At 43.9% G+C, this 7398-nt stretch overlaps 1 long non-coding RNA gene across 1 annotated transcript in view; it reads right to left on the bottom strand.

Moving 5' to 3' along the window:
- The window catches only part of LOC127916621 (uncharacterized), a 7559-nt gene extending 4509 nt beyond the window's left edge, over positions 1 to 3050 (bottom strand). The window contains exons 1-2 of the long non-coding RNA XR_008095404.1: positions 3010 to 3050; positions 2690 to 2768 (exon numbers count right to left, since the gene is read on the bottom strand). This is a non-coding gene — a long non-coding RNA (uncharacterized LOC127916621). The remainder of the gene's footprint in view (positions 1 to 2689; positions 2769 to 3009) is intronic.
- Positions 3051 to 7398: the final 4348 nt, after the last annotated feature.

The following is a 7398-nucleotide window of genomic DNA, read 5'->3' as shown; positions in this document are numbered from 1 at the left end:
TTATTTAAGTACTTCAAGTCTGGCTCAACTGTCCTTATTTAAGTACTTCAAGTCTGGCTCAACTGTCCTTATTTAAGTACTTCAAGTCTGGCTCAACTGTCCTTCTTTAAGTACTTCAAGCCTGGCTCAACTGTCCTTCTTTAAGTACTTCAAGTCTGGCTCAACTGTCCTTATTTAAGTACTTCAAGTCTGGCTCAACTGTCCTTCTTTAAGTACTTCAACTCTAGCTCAACTGTCTTTATTTAAGTACTTCATGTCTGGCTCAACTGTCCTTATTTAAGTACTTCAAGCCTGGCTCAACTGTCCTTCTTTAAGTACTTCAAGCCTGGCTCAACTGTCCTTCTTTAAGTACTTCAAGTCTGGCTCAACTGTCCTTATTTAAGTACTTCAAGCCTGGCTCAACTGTCCTTCTTTAAGTACTTCAAGTCTGGCTCAACTGTCCTTATTTAAGTACTTCAAGCCTGGCTCAACCTGTCCTCTTTAAGTACTTCAAGTCTGGCTCAACTGTTCTTATTTAAGTACTTCAAGCCTGGCTCAACTGTCCTTCTTTAAGTAATTTCAAGTCTGGCTCAACTGTCCTTCTTTAAGTACTTCAAGCCTGGCTCAACTGTCCTTCTTTAAGTACTTCAAGTCTGGCTCAACTGTCCTTATTTAAGTACTTCAAGTCTGGCTCAACTGTCCTTCTTTAAGTACTTCAACTCTAGCTCAACTGTCTTTATTTAAGTACTTCATGTCTGGCTCAACTGTCCTTATTTAAGTACTTCAAGCCTGGCTCAACTGTCCTTCTTTAAGTACTTCAAGCCTGGCTCAACTGTCCTTCTTTAAGTACTTCAAGTCTGGCTCAACTGTCCTTATTTAAGTACTTCAAGTCTGGCTCAACTGTCTTTATTTAAGTACTTCATGTCTGGCTCAACTGTCCTTATTTAAGTACTTCAAGTCTGGCTCAACTGTCCTTCTTTAAGTACTTCAAGTCTGGCTCAACTGTCCTTCTTTAAGTACTTCAAGCCTGGCTCAACTGTCCTTCTTTAAGTACTTCAAGTCTGGCTCAACTGTCCTTATTTAAGTACTTCAAGTCTGGCTCAACTGTCCTTCTTTAAGTACTTCAACTCTAGCTCAACTGTCTTTATTTAAGTACTTCATGTCTGGCTCAACTGTCCTTCTTTAAGTACTTCAAGTCTGGCTCAACTGTCCTTCTTTAAGTACTTCAACTCTAGCTCAACTGTCTTTATTTAAGTACTTCATGTCTGGCTCAACTGTCCTTATTTAAGTACTTCAAGCCTGGCTCAACTGTCCTTCTTTAAGTAATTCAAGCCTGGCTCAACTGTCCTTCTTTAAGTACTTCAAGTCTGGCTCAACTGTCCTTATTTAAGTACTTCAAGTCTGGCTCAACTGTCTTTATTTAAGTACTTCATGTCTGGCTCAACTGTCCTTCTTTAAGTACTTCAAGTCTGGCTCAACTGTCCTTCTTTAAGTACTTCAAGTCTGGCTCAACTGTCCTTCTTTAAGTACTTCAAGTCTGGCTCAACTGTCCTTCTTTAAGTACACTTCAAGTCTGGCTCAACTGTCCTTATTTAAGTACTTCAAGTCTGGCTCAACTGTCCTTCTTTACCATTATTTTTTTTTCTCCTCTTCCCTCCCTCATTTCTCCTTCCTCTTCCTTCCCTCTCTATCCTTCCTTCTTTATCTTAAACCTTCCATCTGCCTTCCTCTCCTCTCCTCTCCATAGAGACTTGTCTATATTATGTTTCCTGCCTGCTCTGAGTCGCCTCCTGGTGCTGTCTGTCCCTGGATGGGCGGGAACATCACTCTCCTATCTCCCTGGCCTTCTGCTTGCCCTTTCTGTTTCCACCTGTACAACAAGACAGGTGGTCAGTAAACATCAATCTGTAGTGGTCCCCTCTGCCTTGCTCAGCCATAACCTGTGCAGCACACCTGGGAGTTCAGTTATTCAATCCACAGCCTTTTTTATCAACATAATAAATATCCCTCTCACTTCAACATGCACTTGTGTAATATATGGTGGGAGGCATGTCTTTGGTAGGTCTGGTCTGGTAGGTCTGGTCTGGTAGGTATGGCCTGGTAGGTATGGCCTGTTGGTCTGGTAGATATGGTCTGGTCTGGTAGATAGGGTCTGGTAGTCTGACCTGGTAGGTGGTCTGGTAGGTATAGTCTGGTAGGTCTGGTCTGGTAGGTATGGCCTGGTAGGGTCTGGTGAGGTGGCCTAGGTCTGGCCTGGCAGGTCTGGTGGTAGGTCTGGCCTGGTAGGTCTGGTCTGGTAGGCATGGTCTGGTAGGTCTGGTCTGGTCTGGTAGGTCTGGTAGGTTATGGTAGGTATGGTAGGTCTGGTAGGTCTGGTAGGTATGGCCTGTAAGTTATGGTCTGGTAGGTATTTCCTGGTAGGTCTGGTCTGGTAGGTCTGGCCAGGTAGGTATGGTCTGGTAGGTCTGGCCAGGTAGGTAGGGTCTGTAGGTATAGTCTGGTAGGTATGGTCTGGAAGGTATTGTCTGGTGGTATGGCCTGGTAGGGTAGGTGGTCTGGTAGGTATGGTCTGGTAGGTCTGGCCAGGTAGGTATGGTCTGGTAAGTCTGGTCTGGTAGGTATGTTCTGCAGGTATGGCCTGGTAGGTAGGGTCTGAGTAGGTAGAGTCTGGTAAGTATGCTATATAATATATGGTGGGACAGACTCTTACCTGTGTATCCAGGGCTTTCTTGTAGCAGCTAGTGTTCTTCTGTCTCAGGTGGAGATGCTGGGACTTTTGCAAGGCGATTCTGGAGACACACAATAGCTATTCACACTGTCAGGAAACTGAGCAACAGACTGTACAATGACCACAGCATTCTGTATGTACAGTAGAGACCACAGGCCTGTTGACATGGGTTCATGGCAGCAGGTGCACTTCCTCTTAGACAAACATTTTGACGTGGTACCCTATAGAGAGCCCTGGTCAAAACTAAGTAGTGCACTACATAGGGAATGAGGTGCCATATGGGACTCAGATGCATCACCTACTCCTGTGCCAGCTGGACCTGTTGTAGCAGGTCGATGAGCTCTGCTGGTCCTGCTGAGTCTGGCTGACCTGGCCCTTCCTCCACTCCGCCTGGGCCCGCAGATCCTGCATGTAGCCGCGCTGCTTATGAACCCTGGGAGGGGTGAGGGGACGACCCCTGAAGATGTACGAACCCTGTGGGTGGGTGGGGGTGGGGGGGTTCAATATCATCACGACATCATTCATTGATAAGTTTAGACCATTGGCTAAGTGTTGCAATAGTAACTGTGCGCCCAGACCAATGAATGCTGCATGCAGCAACTGAAAAGCCGTGGACCATTTTGAACTCAGAAACATTTAAACTCCCTGAAGACCAGTGTGCTGATTGGACAAGGCCCAGGGCTCACATGTGGGAGGAGGCGAGCAAACCTTCTTCGCCTTCTGTGGCTTCAGACACTGCCAGGTTGAACGCTGCCACCTTCTGGGTTGTTCTCACGTATCTCCAGACGGTCCGCCAACACACACACACACACACACACACACACACACACCCATCACAAATAACACACCCACATCACACACACACCCTGCATCACAAATACACACCCCACATCACGCAAATGCACACACACACCACATCACACACACACACACACACACACACCTCATCACACACACACACACACATCACACACACACACACACACACACACACACATCACAAATACACACACACACCACATCACAAATACACACACACACCACATCACAAATACACACACACACCACATCTTCAAATACACACACACAACATTATCCACACACACACACACACACACACACACACACACCACATCACAAATACACACACACACACCACATCACAAAATAGCACACACCACCCACATCACAAATACACACACACACACCACATCAAATGCACACACACACACACACACACACCCACCACATCACAAATACACACACACACACCACCACATCACAAATACACACACACATCACAAATACACACACACACACACCACCACATCACAAATACACCACACACACACAACACCACATCACAAATACACACACACACGGCACACCACATCTGAAATACACACACACACACGCACACCATCTGGACACATGCACACACGCACACCACATCACAAATGCACACGTGCACCCACATCTAGTGCACACACACCGATGCACCACATCACAAATGTACACACACACACACACACACACACACCACCACATCACAAATACACACACGCACACCATGCAAAACACACACACACACCACATCACCACCACATCACAAATACACACACGCACACCACACCACCACATCACAAATACACACACACACACCACCATCAAAACACACACGCCACACACACACACACCACCACATCAAATGCACACACACCACCACATCACAAATACACACACACACACACACACCACCACATCACAAATACACACACACACACACACACCACCACATCACAAATACACACACACACACACACACCACCACATCACAAATACACACACACACACACACACCACCACATCACAAATACACACACACACACACACACCACCACATCACAAATACACACACACACACACCACCACATCACAAATACACACACACACACACCACCACATCACAAATACACACACACACACACCACCACATCACAAATACACACACACACACACCACCACATCACAAATACACACACACACCACCACATCACAAATACACACACACACCACCACATCACAAATACACACACACACCACCACATCACAAATACACACACACACACACACACCACATCAAATACACACACACACACACCACATCAAATACACACACACACACCACATCACAAATACACACACACCACATACCGAGTTAAATCTGACTACTGAGTTTAATCTGACTACTGAGTTTAATCTGACTACCGAGTTTAATCTGACTACTGAGTTTAATCTGACTACTGAGTTTAATGTAACTACTGAGTTTAATCTGACTACTGAGTTTAATCTGACTACCGAGTTGAATCTGACTACCGAGTTGAATCTGACTACCGAGTTTAATGTAACTACTGAGTTTAATCTGACTACTGAGTTTAATCTGACTACTGAGTTTAATCTGACTACAGAGTTTTATCTGACCGCCGAGTTTAATCTGACTACTGAGTTTAATGTAACTACTGAGTTTAATCTGACTACTGAGTTTAATCTGACTACTGAGTTTAATGTGACTACTGAGCTGAATCTGACTACTGAGTTTAATGTAACTACTGAGTTTAATCTGACTACTGAGTTTAATCTGACTACTGAGTTTAATCTGACTACCGAGTTTAATCTGACTACCGAGTTGAATCTGACCGCCGAGTTTAATCGACTACTGAGCTGAATCTGACTACCGAGTTTAATCTGACTACTGAGTTTAATGTAACTACTGAGTTTAATCTGACTACTGAGTTTAATCTGACTACCGAGTTGAATCTGACTACCGAGTTGAATCTGACTACCGAGTTGAATCTGACCTTGAGTTTAATCTGACTACTGAGTTTAATCTGACTACTGAGTTTAATCTGACTACTGACTACTGAGTTTAATGTGACTCCAGGACTAAAACAGAAGGATTAATGCAGACTCTCCCCTGGCTTTCAGTCTGTAGTATTCGTGTGTCACTCAGACAAAGTGAAAGACAACCCAGAACTATGTTCCTCATCTCATCATCAGGTGGTGTTGGCCTCCACCTCTCCATCTGTAAATTAGTGCCCTGAGTCTCTCTTGCTGCTCGTTGAACCTGTGCCTCTCCTCATCTTGCTGTTCTGTCAGCCTCTCCTCTGCCGGGTGATGAGATGCACACTGGGGCCTTTATGCACAGGTAACACAACTCCTATAGGGAAGGAGAGGTGATGTTATATATACAGGTAACACAACTCCTATAGGGAAGGATAGGTGATGTTATATATACAGGTAACACAACTCCTATAGGGAAGGATAGGTGATGTTATATATACAGGTAACACAACTCCTATAGGGAAGGAAAGGTGATGTTATATACACAGGTAACACAACTCCTATAGGGAAGGATAGGTGATGTTATATACACAGGTAACACAACTCCTATAGGGAAGGAAAGGTGATGTTATATACACAGGTAACACAACTCCTATAGGGAAGGAGAGGTGATGTTATATACACAGGTAACACAACTCCTATAGGGAAGGAGAGGTGATGTTATATACACAGGTAACACAACTCCTATAGGGAAGGAGAGGTGATGTTATATACACAGGTAACACAACTCCTATAGGGAAGGATAGGTGATGTTATATATACAGGTAACACAACTCCTATAGAGAAGGAAAGGTGATGTTATATGCACAGGTAACACAACTCCTATAGGGAAGGATAGGTGATGTTATATACACAGGTAACACAACTCCTATAGGGAAGGATAGGTGATGTTATATATACAGGTAACACAACTCCTATAGGGAAGGAAAGGAGATGTTATATACACAGGTAACACAACTCCTATAGGGAAGGAGAGGTGATGTTATATACACAGGTAACACAACTCCTATAGGGAAGGAGAGGTGATGTTATATACACAGGTAACACAACTCCTACAGGGAAGGATAGGTGATGTTATATATACAGGTAACACAACTCCTATAGGGAAGGAAAGGTGATGTTATATGCACAGGTAACAACTCCTATAGGGAAGGATAGGTGATGTTATATACACAGGTAACACAACTCCTATAGGGAAGGATAGGTGATGTTATATATACAGGTAACACAACTCCTATAGGGAAGGATAGGTGATGTTATATACACAGGTAACACAACTCCTATAGGGAAGGAAAGGTGATGTCAATCTTATATAACAACTATAGGGAAGGATAGTGATGTTACAGCATATATACAGGTAACAATAACCTCTACAGGGAAGAAAGTAGATGCTGGGTATACACAGGAATACAACAATGGGAAGGAAAGGTGATGTTTGTAAAGACAGGTAACACAACTCCTATAGGGAAGGAAAGGTGATGTTTATATAAGCACCGTGCTAAACTCCTAAGGGAAGGAAGGTGATGTTATACACAGGTAACACAACTCCTATAGGGAAGGATAGGTGATGTTATATATACAGAGTAGCACAACTCCTATAGGGAAGGATAGGGTGATGTTATAGGCACAGGTAATAAAACTCCTATAGGAAGGAAAGGTGATGTTATATACAAGTGACTTTCAAACCTGTAAGGTAGGTGTTAATATAATGATGCTCTAGCTCCTGCAGGCGAAAGGACAGGTGATGTTATATATACAGGTAACACAACTCCTACAGGGAAGGAAAGGTG

The sequence above is a fragment of the Oncorhynchus keta genome, chromosome 37 (assembly GCF_023373465.1).
Source record: "Oncorhynchus keta strain PuntledgeMale-10-30-2019 chromosome 37, Oket_V2, whole genome shotgun sequence".
NCBI lineage: Eukaryota > Metazoa > Chordata > Actinopteri > Salmoniformes > Salmonidae > Oncorhynchus > Oncorhynchus keta.
Note: the sequence above shows the minus strand (reverse complement) of the source record. Positions and strands in the feature narration are given on the sequence as shown.